The sequence below is a fragment of the Malaclemys terrapin genome, chromosome 8 (assembly GCF_027887155.1).
Source record: "Malaclemys terrapin pileata isolate rMalTer1 chromosome 8, rMalTer1.hap1, whole genome shotgun sequence".
Classification (NCBI taxonomy): domain Eukaryota; kingdom Metazoa; phylum Chordata; order Testudines; family Emydidae; genus Malaclemys; species Malaclemys terrapin.
In genome coordinates this window covers 23795855-23818537 of record NC_071512.1, presented here as the reverse complement: position 1 = coordinate 23818537, position 22683 = coordinate 23795855, and the positions used below count along the sequence as shown (strand labels likewise).

The 22683-nt window shown below is 43.3% G+C and overlaps 1 long non-coding RNA gene across 1 annotated transcript; it reads right to left on the bottom strand.

The window, feature by feature from the left end:
• Nucleotides 1-18889: 18889 nt before the first annotated feature.
• LOC128842150 (uncharacterized) lies at nucleotides 18890-20501 on the bottom strand. Its single transcript, XR_008445946.1, has 2 exons — nucleotides 20028-20501; nucleotides 18890-19623 (listed from the first exon to the last, which is right to left on the bottom strand). It is a non-coding gene; the product is annotated as an uncharacterized LOC128842150 (long non-coding RNA).
• Nucleotides 20502-22683: the final 2182 nt, after the last annotated feature.

The following is a 22683-nucleotide window of genomic DNA, read 5'->3' as shown; positions in this document are numbered from 1 at the left end:
GAGAAGAGAAGACTGAGAGGGAACATAACAGTTTTCAAGTACATAAAAAGTGGTTACAAGGAGGAGGGTGAAAATTTGTTCTCTTTAACCTCTGAGGATAGGATAAGAAACAATGGGCATAAATTGCAGCAAGAGAGGTTTAGGTTGGACATTAGGGAAAGCTTCCTGTCAGGGTAGTTAAGCACTGGAACAAATTGCCTGGTGAGGTTGTGGAAACTGCCATTGGAGGTTTTTAAGAGCAAATTAGACAAACATCTGCCAGGAATGGTCTAGATAATACGTAGTCCTGCTATGAGTGCAGAGGACTTGACTAGATGACCTATCAAAGTCACCTCCAGTCCTACACTTTCATGATTCTGTGAATGGTTTTAACATGATCCTCAGCATTTATGTGTGACATTTATATCAATTCACTTAATACAGGTGAAACCAAATCCTTGATATTAGTATCTTCCCTCCAGAAAGCTGCTGTTACAAATTGATCATGCATACTGTCTGTAAACAATAAATGGGAAATGTTTGTATTTTCCCACAGGCTACCAAAACACTGAAGCCCTTAAGTGGAAGAAATAACTGTATTAGGGTTGTCAGGCATCCGGTTTTTGACCGGAACGCCTGGTCGAAAAGGGACCCTGGAGCTCTGGTCAGCACTGCTGACCGGGCCATTAAAAGCCCAGTTGGCAGTGCTGTGGGGCTAAGGCAGCCTAGTTCCTACCTGTCCTATCACCGTGCTGCGCCCTGAAAGCGGCCAGCACGTCCAGTTCTGAGGTGGGGGGGCCCCATAGGGCTCCATGCACTGTCCCCTCCCTGAGCACCGGCTCTGCATGCCTGTTGGCCCGGAACCACGGCCAATGGGAGCTGGGCGTGGTGGTGCCTATGGGCGAAAGCAGCGCGCGGAGACTCCTGGCCCCTCCCCCCCCCACCTAGGAGCCAGACCTGCTGCTAGCTACTTCCAGGGTGCAGCACGGTGCCAGGACAGGCAGGGAGCCTGCTTTAGCCCTGCTGTGCCACTGACTGGGACCTGCCTGAGGTAAGCCAGTGCCCAAGCCCCAGTCCTGAGCCCACCCTAAACCTCTCATCCCCGGCCCCACCCCAACACCTGCACCCCCAGCCCAGAGCCGGTACCCCTACCTGCACCCCAACCCCTGCCTCAACTCGCAGTCCCCTCCCACACTCCGAATTCTTTAGCCCCACCCTTGAGTCTACACCCCCAGCAGGAGCTCTCATCCCCTCCCACACCCCAACTCCTGCCCCAGCCCGCACCTTGAACACCTCATTTCTGGCCCCACTCGAGAGCCTGCAGCCCTAGTTAAAGGCCTCACCTCCTCCCGCACCACAACCCCCTGCCCCAGCCCAGTGAATGTGAGTGAGGGTGGGGAAGAGCGAGACACTGAGGGAGAAGGAATGTAGTGAGCAGGGCCGGGGCCTCGGGGAAGGGGTGGAGCAGGGGCAGAGCCTTGGGAAGGGGCAGGGCTAGTGTTTTTGGTTTTGTGCTATTAGAAAGTTGGCAACCCTACTGAGTATTCACCTTTTCACTTTCTGCCTTCACTCACCTTCTTGGAGTTTTGGGGGATTTGTTTTTTGTTTTGTTTTTATTTACAGCCTAAAACACTTGTTATAATGCTTAGATATTTTGTTTTTGGACCGCGGGGGAAAGAGCTATATGTAATGACATTCTGGTTTATTTTTATTTAATCAATTAATTATAACACCATAAGTGTGAATGATGTTTTACAAACCAATAAAATGCACACCTCTTAACTCTGGAAGAGACTACAGTCCAAGTATAAACAAAATGATTACAACAAATATATGGAGGACAGGAGTAATAACAGAATATAATTTAGGATGCTAGTTTCATTTGTGTTATGGTTGGTTATTAGTTGTGGGTTCATTAGCATTGCAAGGGGAATTGATGGGGACAGTTTACATTCAGGTGAACATGCTTATGTGACCATTGTCCTCTACTGGATGGAATATGGGGATACAGGAGTCTTGTAATGGCCCCACACTGTGTTGAATGAAGGTGTAAAGTCAAGGAAATGAGCACTACTACTATTGAGATTGATCATAAAGATTCCCACTTAACTGAAATGGTGGAGGTTAGGGGTTTTGTAGCCTAAGATAACAAGTTCTGTTGTAGGCAGTTAGGATAATATTGCTGTGCCTCGTTGTGCAGGAACATGGCTCACTGCAGTCACTGACCTTATTGACATTTCTCTGATGTTAAATGTAGGGAAGCTTCTAGAAGAATCAGTGTGCAGATGAAAAGTCAGAGAACCAAAATCTGGCTTAGCAAGGCTCTGCCAAGTGAGCAGAATTGAAAGGGGCAGTTGGCTTCTGAAAAGGGAATTGAGCAAGTGAAATGTGCTGTGACTGAAACAGCTAAGTAGCTTCAAGTGAGTGCAGGTCAAGTGGTTAAGTTAGGAGACTGAAAGTTCAGCTGTAGAGCTGGGCAAACATCTTTGCACAAAATCTTTTTTCACTGAAAAATGCAGATTTGGGTCAACTGAAACAGTTTGCAAATTCTGGCTGATTTTTGGTTAAAAAGCAACCCAGGTGCATATCATAACTACCAGGCTATAGGCTATTTTGGGGTGGGTTGCTCTCAGTCTCTGATATTGAAGCTGTTCCACTTTGTATAAATAATTATTCATTGGGCCAGAGAGAGAGAGAACAACTCTATAGATTGGTGATTAAGGCAGTCACGTGGAGGGTAGGGGATGTGGATACAAATCCCTCCTTTGAATCAGGCAGAGACCAGCAACTTTTTAAATAGCACTACAACAGGGGTTTTCAAACTGGGGGTTGGGACCCCTCAGGGGGTCGCAAGGTTATTCCAGGGGGGGTCGCAAGCTGTCAGCCTCCACTTGAAACCCAGCTTTGCCTCCAGCATTTATAATGGTGTTAAATTAAAAACACTTTTTATATATTTAGGGGGGGGGGGGGGAAGTCACACTCAGAGGCTTGCTATGTGAAAGGGGTCACCAGTACAAAAGTTTGAGAACCACTGCACTACAAGAAAGTGGGGAGTTGAGGCCTGTTTCCCCAATGTGTAGTGCTTTGTCCACTTAGCTATCCTTGTTTTGAGAAATGTGTTGTTCAACTGTAGGAAACATTTCTGTCTTCAAAAAAAAAAAAAGTGCTGTGCAAGGTCAGGAAGCATGCACCGACTTTTCAGCACATGTAGAGTTGAGCCACCGCTCTTATCTCAGTACTGGGGTAGCTGGGTTTTGAGCAGCTCCTGTCTGTGAAGGAGCTTGTGCAGGGCCAGTTCCTCCAGGTAGAGGCACATTGGTGCTGTTTTTTTTAAAGCTGCTTTAATGTCTATGCCCTACTCTGGGATGGGACAATGTTGTGTATTTGTAGATGCTTGTCCAGGCCCTGCTTTGCTGTGACCCTGATAGTGTCAGTGGCAAGGAGGAATCTTGTGCTGAAGCCCCAGTGGGAAGGAGTAAAGCTACAGAAACTGCTGAGGAAGTGGGAGAGTGTCTCTTTAATTCCTCTACAGCAGTAGAGCACTGTCTGCTGACAAGGGTGGGTGTGTTGAGGCCAGCTCTTACCCATAGGCTACAGACAGGCTTTTCTCCTGGGGGGGAGGGAGTCTTTCCAGGTTGCTGGCTGCCAGGAAGTGGCTGTTAAGCAAGAAACAGAACTCTCTAGAATACATAGGAAAATGTGTCCTAGGAGAAAGGGGGTGAAATCCTGGGAATTGCTGTGGTGATTAAGGATTCCATGGACCCTGTAACTGGAGGCAAACCCAATTCAAAGAGGGAGGAAGGTACAAAGCTTACCAGTGAAGGGTCTGTTGCAGATTTCGCTCTAAAGAACACGGTGTGTGCCTTAGAGGGGGGCCCGGAGAAAGAAGTTGAGAAGGAATGTTGGGGGAGTATAGGAGTGTCTTCCCATTTATTACAGGGAAGGGTTTGCCCAGGATAAATTTGCTGGATCTGCATCGGTAATCCCAGGTACCTCACCAGTGACTCAGGTTTTAAGAGGGAACTGTGTAACTGACCTCCCTGAGGGGAGCAGCTATATAGCTGACCTCTGGGGAACAGACAGAGGGGTGACCGAGAGTACCCCAATCCAGGTCCCACTGTTGCAAAAAGTTTTTCCTGTTGTACTTGTGAAAACTAACTCTGTCTGTCTAAGGCAGGGGTGGGGGAGGGGGTTCTTCCAAGCATTCTGGTGTCAGTGAATGTGCTAACAAACCACCTTGTGGAAGGGTGGAGACAGCCACTTCCTGGACAGGTAAGCCCCTCCCAACAGCTAAGCACCAGATACTGAGTGATGGGGGTGGGCAGCTCAAAGGAATCCCAGGAGTAGGGGTGGATTCTTCACATGGGCTTAACCCTGGAGAGGAAATGCAAATCCACAGGTAGGCGCAGTGGTATCTCAGCACATCAGGTGGTACCTTAAGGGGTCCAACCCATCACAACTTCCTTTTCCCTCTGCCAGACAGATACAGAAATAGTTTGCACAAGTTGAGAAACCATCATGCTGAACAATGAAAACCTTTTTCTTAACCAGGTTTACCATAGTTAGGGACATGACATGGTTTCATATAGTTTACATGTATTCATTTAAAATAGTCCATCAGAGAACTTCTTGCCTTTATTCTGCTTCTTTATTTAAGCAAGCCATCATGGAGTGTTGCAGTGAGCTTAAACTTCTGAGTGTTACAGACTTAGCTCTTCTACTGCCTGATCCTCCATCATGACAGTATTCAGCACCGCACAGCATTGGGCCCTTTGGGAATCAAACTAGACGTTCCCTTGTCTAATGAATTGAATATTAAAATCTAGCATTTGCTTTAATATATTTCATGTTTGCAGGAAATGTTCAAATACTAGAACGATTAGTTTTCTCTAAAGGTTTTGATACAAGGGTAATCTCATTTGCTTAAAAAAAGTGAGTTCTAACAAAGGCTCCATGGTGTGGCTTATATGAATACAGATTAAACAGCAGCAACAAACATAGGTATGGCATAGAATAATATGCAGAGCAAAAATTGATGATTAATAGAATACCACAGCAAAATGTCTTTTTCTAGCAATCAAAAGTGTATTTAGTTTGGCTAGTGTTCAACATGTGTGAACAAAATGGGTATTTTAAATGTCATATGTCTTCTGTGTTTTCCTGTAAAATGGTAAGGGTTGTTCAAAGGAAAAGGGTACTGATTACATTTCAAATGTATAATGGATCTGTGACGGGTTCCCCCAGGTGTGCCACCTGGAACTGGGGTGCCACTGAGCCCTCTGACCCACCAGTATGGGCTTCCTCTCTCACTGTGCTGCTGTGACAAGCTGAAAAGCCCTCCAAGCTTGCACTTTCACCAGCATTCACACAGGTAGGGACACACCCAGCTGCAGTTACATGCAGGCTCTCTAACCACCAGCCTAGGACCCCAGAGCAGTACCATCCTGCCCTGGTCAAATCTGGCCAGTTTATGGAAACAAGCAGGCAGAACTGAAAGTCCTGGCACAGTCAGGGAACTATGATGCGATTGGAATAACAGAGACTTGGTGAGATAACTTACATGACTGGAGTACTGTCATGGATGGATATAAACTGTTCAGGAAGGACAGGCAGGGCAGGAAAGGTGGGGGAGATGCGTTGTATGTAAGAGAGGAGTATGACTGCTCAGAGCTCCGGTATGTAACTGCAGAAAAACCTGAGAGTCTCTGGATAAAGTTGAGAAGTGTGAGCAACAAGGGTGATGTCGCGGTCGGAGTCTGCTATAGACCACCAGACCAGGGGGATGAGGTGGACAAGGCTTTCTTCTGGCAACTAGCAGAAGTTGCTAGATCACAGACCTTGTTCTCATGGGAGACTTTAATCACGCTGATATCTCCTGGGAGAGCAATAAAGCGGTGCACAGACAATCCAGAAAGTTTTTGGAAAGTGTAGGGGACAATTTCCTGGTGCAAGTGCTGGAGGAACCAACTAGGGGCAGAGCTTTTCTTGACCTGCTGCTCACAAACAGGGAAGAATTAGTAGGGGAAGCAAAAGTGGATGGGAACCTGGGAGCAGTGACCATGAGATGGTTGAGTTCAGGATTCTGACACAAGAAAGAAAGGAGAGCAGCAGAATACGGACCCTGGACTTCAGAAAAGCAGACTTTGACTCCCTCAGGGAACTGATGGGCAGGATCTCCTGGGAGAATAACATGAAGGGCAAGGGGGTCCAGGAGAGCTGGCTGTATTTTAAAGAATCCTTATTGTGGTTGCAGGACCAACCATCCTGATGTGTAGAAGGAATAGTAAATATGGCAGGCGACCAGCTTGGCTAAACAGTGAAATCCTTGCTGATCTTAAACGCAAAAAAGAAGCTTACAAGAAGTGGAAGATTGGACAAATGACCAGGGAGGAGTATAAAAATATTGCTCAGGCATGCAGGAGTGAAATCAGGAAGGCCAAATCACACTTGGGGTTGCAGCTAGCAAGAGATGTTAAGAGTAACAAGAAGGGTTTCTTCAGGTATGTTAGCAACAAGAAGAAAGTCAAGGAAAGTGTGGGCCCCTTACTGAATGAGGGAGGCAACCTAGTGACCGAGGATGTGGAAAAAGCTAATGTAATCAATGATTTTTTTGCCTCTGTCTTCATGAACAAGGTCAGCTCCCAGACTGCTGTACTGGGCAGCACAGTATGGGGAGAAGGTGACCAGCCCTCTGTGGAGAAAGAAGTGGTTCGGGACTATTTAGAAAAGCTGGACGTGCACAAGTCCACGGGGCCGGATGCGCTGCATCCGAAGGTGCTAAAGGAGTTGGCGGATGAGATTGCAGAGCCATTAGCCATTATTTTTGAAAACTCATGGCAATCGGGGGAGGTCCCGGATGACTGGAAAAAGGCTAATGTAGTGCCCATCTTTAAAAAAGGGAAGAAGGAGGATCCGGGGAACTACAGGCCAGTCAGCCTCATCTTAGTCCCTGGAAAAATCATGGAGCAGGTCCTCAAGGAATCAATTATGAAACACTTAGAGGAGAGGAAAGTGATCAGGAATAGTCAGCATGGATTCACCAAGGGGAAGTCATGCCTGACTAACCTAATTGCCTTCTATGATGAGATAACTGGCTCTGTGGATGAGGGAAAAGCAGTGGATGTGTTATTCCTTGATTTTAGCAAAGCTTTTGATACGGTCTCGCAAATATTCTTGCCGCCAAGTTAAAGAAGTATGGGCTGGATGAATGGACTGTAAGGTGGATAGAAAGCTGGCTAGATCATTGGGCTCAACGGGTAGTGATAAATGGCTCCATGTCTAGTTGGCAACCGGTTTCAAGCGGAGTGCCCGAAGGGTTGGTCCTGGGGCTGGTTTTGTTTAATATCTTTATTAATGATCTGGAGGATGGTGTGGACTGCACTCTCAGCAAGTTTGCAGGTGACACTAAACTGGGAGGCGTGGTAGATAAGTAGAGGGTAGGGATCGGATACAGAGGGACCTAGACAAATTAGAGGATTCATCCAAAAAAAAGCTGATGAGGTTCAACAAGGACAAGTGCAGAGTCCTGCACTTAGGACAGAAGAATCCCATGCACTGCTACAGACTAGGGACCGAATGGCTAGGTAGCAGTTCTGCAGAAAAGGACCTAGGGGTCACAGTGGACGAGAAGCTGGATATGAGTCAACAGTGTGCGCTTGTTGCCAAGAAGGCTAACGGCATTTTGGGCTGTATAAGTAGGGGGATTGCCAGCAGGTCGAGGAACGTGATTGTTCCCCTTTATTCGACATTGCTGAGGCCTCATCTAGAGGACTGTGTCCAGTTTTGGGCCCCACACTACAAGAAGGATGTGGAAAAATTGGAAAGAGTCCAGCGGAGGGCAACAAAAATGATTAGGGATCTGGAGCTCGTGACTTATGAGGAGAGGCTGAGGGAACTGGGATTGTTTAGTCTCCAGAAGAGAAGAATGAGGGTGGATTTGATAGATGCTTTCAACTACCTGAAGGGGGGTTCCAAAGAGGATGGAGCTCAGTTGTTCTCAGTGGTGGCAGATGACAGAACAAGGAGCAATGGTCTCAAGTTGCAGTGGGGGAGGTCTAGGTTGGATATTAGAAAACACTATTTCACTAGGAGGGTGGTGAAGCACTCGAATGTATTACCTAGGGAGGTGGTGGAGTCTCCTTCCTTGGAGGTTTTTAAGGCCTGGCTTGACAAAGCCCTGGTTGGACTAGATGACCTTCTGAGGTCCCTTCCAACCCTGATATTCTATGGGTTTAACACCCGGTCAGCCTCTCCCTCAATGTGAAGAGGACCATGCACACTTGTGGTAACCAAGCTGAGATTTCCCCCAAGCAATCCAGTCAAAGCTCACTGGTTTAGATTAAAACATAAAATAAGTGTATTAACTACAACGAATAGATTTTAAGTGATTATAAGAGCCTACTTATCTAGTGTGTTAAGCTCAGTTTGAGGTTTTGTTTGCTATGAATTATCAAATTCTCACCCTGAGTGATAAACAGGCTGGCAGATTCTTAAGGCACAAGCTGCCTTGGCTCTGCAGCTTGGGTTTTCCAAGTTTTCATACACAGGCTAGAAATCCCTCTAGTCTGGGATGCTCACTTGCCACAGTTCAGTCCTTGTTCTTCAGGTGTTTCCAGTGTGTTGTAGGGAGAGTGAGGACCCCTCATGATGTCATTTCCCCCCTTTTATATCTTCCCCTACTTGCTGGAAAGCACTTTTGCTGTGTCCCGGGTCAAACAGTTCCCACTGTGTAGTGCTATCTCTAAGATGTTTCTGTAGTACACAATTCCTCAATAAGCCATTAACATTGTTTGGCCTTTTTAATATTGTCCCTGAAAGGTTGCTTATGGGTGTTTTCAACCTCACAACGTATTTCAGTAACACATACATAGCTAACCTTCATAACTTCACATACGACGATAGCACATACAATCCAACAAGATATTAATGTTTAGCAGATCAAGACTTTTAGAACAATACCTCACAAGGCATATTTTGTGCAAAATGCATCCTAATTACATGACAGTGGTGAATATTGGGGTGCCAAGATGTCACAGGATGCCTGAGGCAAAGAACCCTGGAGGACATCACAAAGGGTGGAAGAGACGTGCCAAAAGCAATGCAAATACTATCCAAAGCCACATAAACATAACAGTTCAGCCATTCCAGTCCAGATCAACAGTTCTGATAAACATGTACCTTCTCACAACAAATAATAATGCTGAAAGGCTTTGCCTATTTTGGTTTTCTGTTGTGACTGTATATGATCACTCCATTTGTATTAAAGGGTGTGTGATTTGCAATACTAGGTCCACGCTCTAAGTCTCTGGTATACATCAGTGATTATATCCTAGATGAACTGTGAAGCGAATGTCCTACGGCTCAGAGACAAATATCCCAAACAAATCATATTATTTTCTACTTTCAGAACATTCTGTAACTGAATAATCTTTGAGAGTTCTATTGGATTTTCAGAGAAGTAATTTAAGGTAGAAACTTCCTTTTTTCCTCCTAGTTTTTATTCAATTAAAATTAGGCAAACTTGAACAATCCTAGGCAGTTAAAAGGTCCCATGCCTTCTGCAGATATCCTTCAAGATATTAAACCAATACCCTGTGTTTGTCCACTATACAGCAGAATTTAAATGTGGTTTCAGTCAAACACTCGTCTTTTCCCAGCAGACAGCCCAATCTTATGAACACTTAAATATTTGTGTATCTTGAGGAGTCCCACAGATTTCAGTGAGAGTCCTTACATGGATGACATTACTCAGGTGATTAAGTGCTTGCAGGATCAGGGTGACAATGAACAGCAGTGGTAATAGCAAATAATTTCACGTTTATCTCAAATGCCTAAGACTTTTTATTTTTGTGATGTATATAGTAAATATATCATGTGTCTGTAATCTATTACATGCTATCATCTCCATTTGTTACACAGATATTCCCTCCACTCCCTGTCCCGATTTTTCACATTTGCTTTCTGATCACCTTAGTGCATATATAGGTATTCACCTATGGATAAATAGATATTCATTCACTACACAACTCTAATTCATTCCCTGAGTACCATTCATACTTTACACTGAATGTAAGAGTCATGTGGGAAAAAATATTATGCCATCATGTATTTAAGGACTGTATCACAATGCGTGTACATAAGGATGTTGAATTAAGGTTTCATGAGTCAACTGAGATTTTCGGAGGGTCATAACTTGAACAAACTTGGGTGGATTTTCACAGGGACAACAAAAGGCAGTCAGGTATCTCTGATACCAGGGCAAACTTTGACCAAATTCCATGTCCATGGAGATGCTAGATCTTCTCAATGAAAATGTTGTATGATTTTTTTTTTAACATGGGTAAAAACAATGCATTTTACCCTAACTTTATTCTCCGAAACAGTGAACCATTTTTGCTGAAATTTTCCACAAAAGTCAGCCTGTGGCAGTCACCCGGCATAGAAAATTTCAGCCTAAATGGTAAAAGTATGGCAAAGGTATAAGCAACTGAAAACAGGGTCTTAAAATGGAAAGTGTCAGGCAACTATAAGTGCTATAATTATAGGTGTCTGTGTCCTTTTATAATTTTAAGTCAATGGGATTTATGTACAAGCTTGCTTACTTCACTGAGTATGGAGAGAATTAAGCACACACTTAAATGCTTTGCTGAACTGTGGCCTTAATGGTGAATTACAACCAGAGTCACTCCTTTTGTTGATTGCAGTCTTCAGCTCTGTACCAAGAACTGTTTTTCACACACAGCTGCCTATCTTTTCCTTAACGGCCAGTTTGCATTGCCAATAAGTATAAACCAATAAGTATAAATCAAGAATGATAAAATAATGAGTATGACTATATGACTATAATGACTTGTTGAGAAACAGGTAAATGTAAGAGTAAATGAAATAATGATTTCCATATGTTTAAATAAATCACAGCACAAATTACAAAAGCATTTCAAAGGAAAAACTGCAAAAGATCTAAAATATGCCAAGTAGACCGAGTGTAATTCTAATCACACAGTACTCTTAAAGTCAGATTTTTTAGGATTTTTTTTTATTTCAGAAAAGAGCCCCTGTAACTCCTTTTGAGTATACTCCAGCTCTGAACCCAGTTCCAGAACCACTAGCCTGAATTCTTATTCAGTATATCACCAACATCAAAAGAAACTTTTGAGCCAGTCCTGAGGGCCAGAGAAACTCAAGCCAGCAAGAACAAATGTAGAACAAAGTCTCAAGTGGGTACTGTAGCACCAAGGCTAGAGGTGGAAAGATCAGGCTCAGTCAGGACTACCACTCCACCTCCCAGAGCCCTTTAGAATCCGAACTGCACGGGGGGACTCCACTGTTCTCCATTGGCTGTCCTCAACTTGCTTTTAGACACAGGGGCTTGGGGAAGAAAGGTGAAGCCGGCCTCAGTGGTGAGGGTAATGAAACTCAAGTCAGAAGGAGCCAATGAAAGAAACAACTTTAGCAGGGCCATTGAATGCTGATGACGTCATCAGTGTGCTATCTATAGGTTTTATTCTGAACTTTTTCTCTCCTGCTGATTTGGCTGCTGGCTCCCAGTCCTTTCTGTCACCTCCCTCACAGTCACTGCTCTTCAATCTCACTCCAACTTCTTTCTATACTCCTTTCCTTCCTTCTATCCCTCCTTTCTCCATTCCTTCGTCCCCTCTCTGACACATGCCCTATAATACATTTAATATAACAAAACTGAAGTAACTCAGACATGGTGCAATTCAAAAATTGATAGGTAGATTAATAATAAAAAAGTTGGGGTGGGATTTTGATTATTTCATTTTATTATTAATAATAAATGAGTAATTTTTTTATTTAAAAAACAACAACTCACAACTAAAGAGTGGAGTGAGAAGCATGGAAGTTACATGAGGCTGACAAACCCTCAATATTTGTGTTGCCTACTGACATATCTCTTCTATCTCTTTGCCTGACTTGTCTAGACAATTAATTGGGAAATGTTATTTACCCCTTCACATAACATAAAAGCCAGGGATTAGTAAACAGCAGGTTTAAAACAAACATAAGGAAGGACTTCTTCACACAAAGCACAGTTAACCTGTTGGACTTGTTTCCAGGGGATGTTGTGAAGACCAAAAGTATAACTGGGTTCAAAAAAGAATTAGACAAGCTCTTGGAGGTTAGGTCCATCAATGGCTATTAACCAAGATGATCAGGAAAGCAACCCCATGCTCTAAGTGTCCCTGACCCTCTGACTGCCAGAAGCTGGAACTGGACGACAGGGAATGGATCACGCAATAATTGCCCTGTTCATTTCCTCTGAAGCATGTGCCACTGGCCACTGTTAGAAGACAAGATGGTGGGCTAGATGGACCATTGGTCTGACCCTGTATGGCCATTTCATTCTTACTTTGAGTGTAAGTTCTTTGGGGCAGAAACTGTCTCCTGTGTTTTTATTTTTTTATTTTTACATTGTTTCACACAGTGTGGCTCCCAGGCCTCTAGGCATTAGTAAAATACAAAATATATATAATCATAATAAGCATTATTAGCTCTTTTCTATTATTATGCTCTGCAAACTGTTGAGAAGTATTTGGAGGACTATCAGTTCAGCTGAAATGAAAAATCTTCTGTTTACCTTATTATAGAAAGTTGCTTTGACAGAGGAGTGAAGTTGTTGATGGTGGTCTTTGTCCTGGACCCTCTGGTGATCTTTTAGATATCCTGGGCCTATACAATTTGGTGCCTTGACAATAAGGACTGAGATTTTGAACTTGACTATATATTCTATGGGAAGTCAGTGTAGGGAGTGGAAGACCAGTTTGATGTGCTTTTGTGTTGCTGAGGAAATGTGATGCAGCTTCCTGTACGATTGGCGTTTCCTTGGGACTGAAGGCGTCATGCGCGGGTATATTGCATTACTGCAGTTCAAACTAGAGGTGATGAAGGCATGAATAACTGAGGCTAGGTCATATTTGCCAGTTATAGGGAAGAGTCTCAAGCCACTTGGAAATCTTACAAAGCATTGCTCATGTATGCTATTGCGTGAGAGCTCCGCATCAGTGAGAAATCCAGAAGCTTGCTAAGCTATGGACTGATTCAATTAATTGTGGGTATGTGCCTTTAACCAAAGGTGTCTGTACTGTGGCACAAACTCTTCAAAATGCTTTCCTCTGCCTACTAGAATCACCGCCATCTTGTTTGGGTTCAGCTTCAACTAGCTGTTCTTCCTTCATGAGCTGATCTTGTCCAAGCACTGGGCCATCTTGGCAGTAGTGGTTTAGTTCTTTGTGATGAAGGCTAAGTAGTAAGGTGTGTCATTTGCATATTGGTGGCACTTTTGTCTGTGTTGTCTGACCAGTACCAGAAAGAACTGATCCTTATGGGATTCTACAAGTGAGGGATCTAGTGCTGGAGGTACAGTTTCCACTACTCATTGGGTGCGTCCCTCCAGGAGGAACTGAAACCATTTTAGTGTGTTCTCTTGGACCCCTGCCATCTCTTTCAGGTGAGACAGCAGTATCACTGATGGTAGACAGTGTCATACGCTGTAGGGAGGCCCAAGAGAATGAGAATGGATATCTGCCCACCATCCATTGGCAGCAGGAGGTCATCTATCAAACAAGGAGTTTCAGTTGTGTGCTCTGGCCTGAATCCAGATTATGCCAGGCCTAGAATATGAGGTTCAATTAAACTATATAAATTCCACATGCCTCTTCTGCAAGGTTACATCAAAGCTTTTATTTAATTGGGCTGTTGAATATCTAGCAACTTCATCATGAAACAATTATACTTCGTGTTTATTTTCTATTAGGATCTTTTGTCTTAGCTACATTTTGTTAAACCCATTGCCCTGTCCTTGGGGCCTACTTGAAGTAATTGGAGTTTCTACTGCTGGTTGTGAATTGCCTCCCATTCTCCTTTTTAAAGCTCTATTTCTTCTGTTCCATAGTGGTTTTTTAAAAGCTGTCATTTACCTGATCATTAGAAATGAGCAGGTTGCTTGTATCATAGACAATATATAGCCAGGAAGTTTTCAAAATAAAATAAAATTCTCATTGTTTCAAATGTGCTTCATTTTTTGTGAAGGGATGCATTTCTTGTACCTTGTAAACTATGCATTGTGTTTTCCAGGGAGAAACCTGACATACATGTAACACATATAAATGTATGAAACACTCCTATGATACATGGATGGGAAGGGATTCTACTGCACATTATGGCGGCTTTATACTGCAACAGTATAAAGGAGCCATAAAAACCCAGACTGAGCCAGGAAAGAATTCCTCCAGCATAAGAGCTGAATAAGATAGTCACAGCTCCCCTGTCATAAACAGATAGTTAAGGGTTAATGCCTCTTTTACCTGTAAAGAGTTAAGAAGTTCACCTAGCCTAGCTGACACCTGACCAGAGGAACCAATGGGAGGACAAGATGGTTCAAAGGGAAGGAGGGAAGTTCCCTTTGTCTGAGTGTTTCACTTTGGACCGGAGTGGGAAAGCTCCAGAATTCAGCCTCTTATTAAGTAGTGAGTATTAGTGAAGGAAATAAATAGATTTATGTTTATTTCTTTGTAACCTGTCTTGTGCAATTAGAGGAATAGTCAAATTGGGTATTTGGGTATTTTTTTTTTTTGTGTGTGTAACTAAGGGATTGCACAGGGGAGCATCCTCTGTGTTTGGAATCTGTCTGTGAGAGTAGCTGGTATGCTAATCTCTCCCAGAGGGTTTTATTTTACCTTTCTTTTCTTTAATTAAAAGCCTTTTTCTTAATACCTGATTGATTTCTCCTTGTTTTAAGATCCAAAGGTTTGGATCTGTGTTCACCAGGGAATTAGTGAAGAGTCTCTCAAGGTTACCCAGGGAAGGGAATTAGTGCTTGGGAGTGGTGGCAGCCAGACCAGATCTAAGCTGTTTATTGAGCTTAGAGCTTCTTATGCAGGTCCCCACATCTATACCCTAAAGTTCAGAGTGGGGGAAGGAACCTTGACATCCCCTATCAAGTTTGAGATGAGCCAAAGGTGGGATGGTGTCAGGGCTAAAGTGGAAGCTGTTATGGTGATTCTGGGTGGCAGTGTCTAGATTAAACCAGGTGTAGTAGACTTGTATGGGCAGTAGAGCTGGCAGGAAAATTGGATTTTTTTTTTAATTAACTTTTTTTGAAAATGTCTCCTTTTTTCCCCATCAAAGAATACTGAAGTTTTGGGCCAGCTCTATTAGGGAGGACACAAAAATTACATGATGACACATTAGTCCCTCTTTCCTCTGGGCCCTAAGATGACACAGCACAAACTCTCACTCATAGTATCCAAGTATGACGTATTCTGAATAAATGATTTGAATGACTAAAGCACTGATAACTCTGATTTATGCCATACCCAGTTGAACAAATGCAAGTTTAAAAAACAAATAGGTATTGGTATGGATGCTTTAAAAATATACAGTGAATAGCCAAGATATTAAAAATGTATTAGTGATTTTTGGGTTGTCCACCTTGCGGCAACTTAAAGGGGCCTGGTTTTCACAAAGTACTTTCACTGCAAATCAGGTCATTTTAACTGTATCAAGTTGAGTATCTAAAACCTCAACCACCCAAAATCCACATGCCATTTTAAAATTCTTGTCTAATATTTCATTATGAAGCCATTTCAGTCCTCTGAAGCTTTCCATTAGGTTGTCAGTGATAATAAACGAAAGAATAATTTAGATTATTACATAAAAATACAGGGACTGCAATTCTGGCTCAGATCAATCCTCCACTTAGTCTGGTAACCAATCTCCAACTGTGGCCAGTATCATTGGCTTAAGAAGAATGTGTGAAATCCCCATAATGGACAAATCTGCAATAACATCTCCACGGGGAAAGTTTATTAATGAACTTCACAAACTGTTGGGTCTGTTTTCAAACCTATTGAAATCAGTAGGAAGCTTCCCATTGACTTCAATAGGGTTTGGATCAGGCCCCCTAGTGAACTTGCACAACCCCAACAGTTTTACACACACTCTCTTGTAGTTAGCACTGTGTTGTTGCAGGATCTCAGTTGGAGGGGAGGTTGTAGGTGCCTTGTGCCATGTCCATCCAATGATCTGGCAGACTTAATACCACCTGGTGTAAACCTATATCAAATTCTAGCATATGCCCTGGAAGAAACCTAGCCATTTATCTACAGAACAACAGCTTATGCATCAGCAGCGCACACTTTCCTCTGTTGCCCACCCCCAAAGTACTTCAACTGGAATAAGGAGTTTCCTCGCTATGCCCATTCAGTCTTTCACTGAGACTACTAACAAGGTGTCAGTTGAAGCCAATTGCAATGGTTTTTTTTAATAATCTAGGCACTAAAGCACATAGAATTCAAGTGACAACTTCAAGCTCATTTCACATAGACCAATGATCAGCCATTAACTGGCAATCACTTTCATCCACTACCAGCTGAGGCTCTATTTGAACTCTCAGTCTGAGTCAAAAGTTCTTTATCCCTTTTCCACTTTTAGAGTGCTTTGAGTGCTTGTTATGGTTACTTTGTATTTAATTGATGGGTGTATATATAATATTTTATTTATTGGTACATGCACCTAAAGGAGAGAAGTGCTTTAAATTGACAAAGAAAATAGATGTCCCCCAAATTACGCAATACTTGCCCTCAAAAATGTTGCACCTTTTGATTAAACATCTTTAACTTTTAAAATTTGTGGATTTTATTAACTTTTTGTGATATGGGAAAGCTGTAATAAACAGATTTTATAATAATCTATCATGTTTTTCTTGTTGAAGTATGAATATTCAAAGCTGCATTTGAGAACAAAACTGTGAAGATATACTATAAAGCACAGTTGACAACTGATCAAAATATTTATATGGAAGAAACAACTTTCTAAAGACTTTTAGGCACTGTTATATATATATTTTTCCCTTTGAAATAACTTTTTAAAATAAGCTTGAGCACATCATTACAGATAAGGATGTCAACGTAATCTATTTCTGCGCTAAAAGATTTAAATCAAGTCTTGTCTGGAAAACATGCTTGTCAACAGAGTGCTTATTTAGTGCCTTAACAGCACTGACAATTTGTCTATCCTGAGAGAAGGTAAAATGGGTCTTGAGCAATGCAAATCACTGAATACCATTTGAAGTGCAAGCATTTGTTTTGGTTTCTGTATATGTTGTAATCTCAGAAGGATTTGGGAGGAGGAAGAGTGTAGAAAAATTGTAATATTAGTGTGCATGGAATACAAACACATACCCCATTCACAAATCAAAGTTTGGCCAGGACTCTCCTAAGCAAAACAATGTTTTTTTTAAAAAATCTTCATATAAACATTTAAAACCCCAGAATAACCTACGCCACAAATATTTACTGTCCAAGCTTGGGATGTTTCCCTATGTTCTGATTCACCTAGTTCCAACCTGGTCACATGAACAATTGTAAATTCTGTGGTAGTGTTAGGTGAGTACCGGCCATTACTGGTAATGGCTCCCTGGAACATAAACTGAATAACCATGTAATTTCAATTACTTAGGTGGTGCACTTTATGTCGTCAACTGTCCATTTCATCTTAACTCTCAAATAGCTACTAAGTAATAGGAAGGTAAACAAAATGCAGTTAGAAAGCCACCATTTCAGTAAAACTCCAAATAATACTTTTATAAATAAATGGAAGGAAACCAGACTGGGAATGATGCCATTTTCTGCTGTATATTAATTAAATTTACTCTAGCTCTTCCATTAGTGCACTATAATGCCAGTGCATAAGCTGTTATCTTTTTGGAAACTGCTTTTTCCAGGTATACAAGACCTAGAGACACAATTGATCCCTGTTGTAACTTCATATCCTTTGGAACAGCATCAAGGATGGATTGGGTCCAATGATGTTAAACATGGGCCTACGCCATAAATAATTCCAACACAAATGGAAAGGCTGCTCGTTTAAAACAAGAGGGAAAACAATACAGTCTGCTGTGTCAATACTTCTAAGGGCTGGCTTGTAACCTAGCCCTCAGGTTGAGGCTGCACAGTCAAGTAAAGAGGAGTATGATCTCCCCATTACTTTCCTAGGTGGTGCTTTATCAGTCCCCTGATTGCAGCTTTGGGTGCCAGAGGGGACAAAGGCCACATACCCAGGACCTACAGATATGCAGGGAAGGATGGAGAAGATCAGGAAGTAGGTAGAGTCTTGGCTCTGCTTCCCAACGATGCTAAGCCAATACAAGGGGGGAGAGTCAGAGTACCCAGGAAGGGGCTCCATGGCTTTAGTCGAATTCCATTAAAATCAATTAAAAGACTCTCATTGACTTCACTGGGCTTTGGATCAGGCCCTAAATTACTTTTCCCTCAGGCCCTCCCCAGGAACAGGGAAAGAATTGTGTGTAGCTGATGCTGCCATTTGTACTTAATCTAATGAAAGTAGAGAAACAAAATGATGCATCAGGTTTATAAAATGCTGAGACTTAATATTGCATCATCTTAAATTAAACAGCGTAACTGCCAATTTAAATGTACTAAACATCATTTTTGTGAAAATGTAACATAGCAATTAAGCAGGAGGCAAACTACTCCTGGAGTTACTATGCTCTGGATTAATCAAGAGTCCTTCAGATGTGATCTGAAAAGTACATTTGTTTGAGCCCTTAAGGTGTAAATGGCTTAAAGAAAAGGAGAATTACCAAATAATTGAGCTAGCTCCATGATTTAAATTAGGGTTACCATATTTGAACATTGAAAAAAGAGGACACTCCACGGGGCCCCGGCCCCGCCCCAACTCCGCCCCTTCCCCTCCCCCGCCCCACCCCTTTCCCCGCCCCTGGCCCCGCCCAACTCCGCCCCTTCCCTGCCCCCATTCCAACCCCTTCCCCAAAGTCTCCGCCCCTTCCCCTGAGCACCCCACATTCCCCCTCCTCCCTCCCAGCCACACGAAACAACTGCACCAATTCTAAAGTCAGGCACTCCACTAGTATAGACTCCCATGACTTTAATGAAGCTGCTCAGTGGAGGATCTGCCCCAGCGCTCCGTTTTTGGGAGCGGTCAGGACACGCAGCTCACACTGTTCTGTTTCCCAGCTCCCCAGATGCCTTGGAGCACCCAGTTCTCCTCCCTGCCGGGTAAAATCCCGGACATTTTGAGCTATTTAATTCTTTAATTCTAAAACGTAATTCTTTATATGTAGTGAGTCCTTTCCTTTCACCAGTTCTTCAGTTTTCTTTCTCCTCATGTGCCCACGCATACTTCTCTGCAGATCGCATTTTTCTCAGCAGTGGTTGATTGCTCTTTAAGAAGGCATGAAAGTCTTTACAAGAAGTTTGTCTGAAGTTGTACTGTACAAGTAGAATTCCTTTCAACGACTCAACATTCAAGTTGGTCCTTTCCTTTGTCCACTGGCTTTGCATCAGTGAAAAAATTCGCTCTACATTTGCATTGTGAGAAGGAATAGCAAAGAAAAACTGTGCAATCTTTAACAGTTCTGAATGACACTCAATGTTTTTGGATTTCTCAAAATATTTGGTCCACTTCTGGTGTGCTAGCAAATTACTGAACTCTTCATCACTGTTGCAACTTTCTGTAAACTTCTTCAGGTTGCTGAACTGATCAAAACACTTCACGTCATCAATTTGCATCCCCTTATCGGTCAGGTACTTGATACAAGGTTCCACATCACTCCAATTCGGTGTCTCACTCAGGGTAATCCACCTGTAACAAGAGAAGTCTTCAAGGGGTCTAAGCCACATCTCCAAATATTCTAAGCATCTGCTGTACATATTATTCACTTCAGCACAGAATTTGTCACACTCTTCATCAATTCGCAGTGATCCACCACACTGCTGTGTCTCATCACAAATGGGGAGCTGAGTGCCATACAGCACACCCCAGCCCCAGGAGCTCTGATCCACTTGCAGGCAAGGCAGCCCGATGCCCATCGCAGCCAGAGCTCTGATCCCTCTGCACACTCCTGCCTTTTTCACACTGCCCTCCCTTCCTCCCCCACCAGTCAGTGCTTTTTGGCGACTCCCCGGAGCAGCTCCCCCAGCGCTGCCCCCCACCTGTGCAATCAGCGGCGCATGGTACTCCCAGCTTTGCTGGCATCCCTGGCTTACCTTAGAGCAGGCTCTGGCGACTGCTGCTGCTCCCTGACTCTTCGGCTCTGTTTAAGAGCCGAGCTGCCCTAGTGCTACCGGCTTCAGGCACTTCTCCTACCTGGGCTCCAGCTGAGCTGCTCCTCCCAGCTCAGACTGTAAGAGCCGAGCTGCTGGCTTCGGGCAGCCCTCCCCTACCTCAGGACCCAGAGCTGGCTGGACACGTCCCTTCCCCAGCTCCAGCCGAGCTCGGCTCCGCCCCCTCAGACTTACAGAGCAGAGCTGCAGGAGCCAGCGTTACCGGCTTCAGGCAGCACCCCCCCTGCCTCGGGACCTTGCACCGTGGGAGCAGCTCAGCTGGAGCCGGGTAGGAGAAGTGCCTGGCTGGGGGCTCGGGGTCCGGAGGCTGCCTGAAGCCAGTAGCGCTTGCTCGGGCAGCTTGGCTCTGTAAATCTGAGAGAGGAGGAGTGGAGCAGAGCCACAGGGGGAGAGGAAGTGCCGGCCATTTTCCCGGACATGTGTGGCTTTTCAGCAATTCCCCCCGGACGGGGGTTTGATTGCTGAAAAGCCGGACATGTCCGGGAAAAAGAGGACGTATGGTAACCCTATTTAAATAGAGCTCAAAATCTCAAGTACACCTGGTTAGAATATGGAGTATAAAGACTGAAGAGATCTAATTTGAATGAGACCATTCTAAGCTTTGTGAGTAAAGGGATTGTAGAGTAATACTTATAAAATGAAATCAGACAATTTACTTTCAGAAGCCACTGTGACTGCTGGATTCTTTACTGTCAGAGAATCCCATAAGGAACAAACTGAGAGCTAGAGATAATAACTTGTAATAATTAATCTCTGAGACTATGCAGGCAGAGTGTGACAGGTTTGGTGCATGACTTTCCTATCAAATCAATCTTTCTATTGTTGACCATGTTTATCTCTCTATTTCACCAGCAATTCCTTTTTTAGCTGTTTGATTTTGCCAAATTTCTGAAGGAAAGGCTGGCTTTCTTGTATGGACAAATCCTATAGAATTTAAAATGGGTTGATACATATTGTAAAATTAAAATTGCTCTATTTTAGATCATAAGATTTTTGGAGGTGGGAGGATTGTATCTTACTGTGTGTTTATACAGGGCCCGGCATAATGGGGCCCTGATCTCATTTGAAGCCTCTGGATACTGTGGTAATACAACCAATACATGCTACTACTAAAATCCTATAGAAATAAATAAAGCATTATATCCTTTCTATAGGTTTCTAAATCATCCTGTAGAATTTTGTAGCAGGGATATCATTCTGTATTATGAAAAGTATGATAGTAGTTAGAGGTCCTATATGTAAGGTGGACTAGAATCCTGGAAAAAATATCCAAATGTGTGTGCTTTATAAATTCATGTATTTCCCACTGTCTGGGGAAGCAACCTTATAACTTTCAGAAAGAGTTGGCCCCAACCCAAGAAGCAATTTAGTGTCTAGCTAGTTCTTTATTCCAATGCAATTCCTGTTTTTTACCACCTCCACTCAGCTGAATTTCCCACCCAGGCCACTCAGAAAAGATCCTCACCATTCATATCTCTGCTGCTTGCAACTCTGTGCCCTCATTTATAAAAGGTAGCGCAGAATTATTTGGATGGCTGCTGCAAAATTTTAGAGAGTAGTCTGGCCAGATGGTCCAAATACTCTGGGGTTAATCTGGAGCTCAAGATGCTGAACGGCAAGTAGCCAAGCTGGAAAAAGAACATTCTTAGGGTACATCTACACTACAGGGGGGAGTCGATTTAAGATACGCAAATTCAGCTACGTGAATAGTGTAGCTGAATTAGACGTATCGCAGCCGACTTACCCCGTTGTGAGGACGGCGGCAAAATCGACTTCTGCGGCTTTCTGTCGGCGGCGCTTATTACCACCTCCGCTGGTGGAGTAAGAGCGCCGATTCGGGGATCGATTGTCGCGTCCCAACGGGACGCGATAAATCGATCCCCGAGAGGTCGATTTCTACCCGCTGATTCAGGCGGGTAGTATAGACCTAGCCTTAGTTAGGAAGGAGTAGGATAGGTGAAGACTATTTGAGTTCTCTCCATGCAATGGCACCTTCTTCGAGGAGAAGTAAGGGTAGACACATATTTTGCTTATTAATACTAAGGCTACCCCAGTACCAAGGCAGACTGAGGGCAAATTATCATCTATTGCTTCCCCTCCCTCCTATCCTTATTTTGTCCCTTTGATGCATCTTCATTTTTTTTTTCTTTTGAGACCTTTTCTTGTCTCCTGAAATACAGTTTAACCCTTTCATCAGTAGCTTTCCCTTTCATTATTTTTACCTTCACATTGCTTTTCCCTTCTCCCTTCTGCCAAAGATCATCATGACTATGACAAAATAATAATAAAAAACAACTTGAGAGATCTGTAAACCTGAGTCTTGATTTGGAAGGAAGGTATATTTGGGAAAAACCTTAATGCTACTTCTAGGGCTCCAACCTTTATCCCACAGTGAGGTAATCTCTCACAACGTTCATAGAATCATAGAAATGTAGGGCTGGAAGGAACCTCAAGAGGTCATCAAGTCCAGCCACATGTGCTGAGGCAGGACTAAGTAAACCTAAATCATCCCTGACAGATGTTTGTCCAACCTGTTCTTAAAGATCTCTAGTCATGGGTATTCCACAACCTCCTTTGC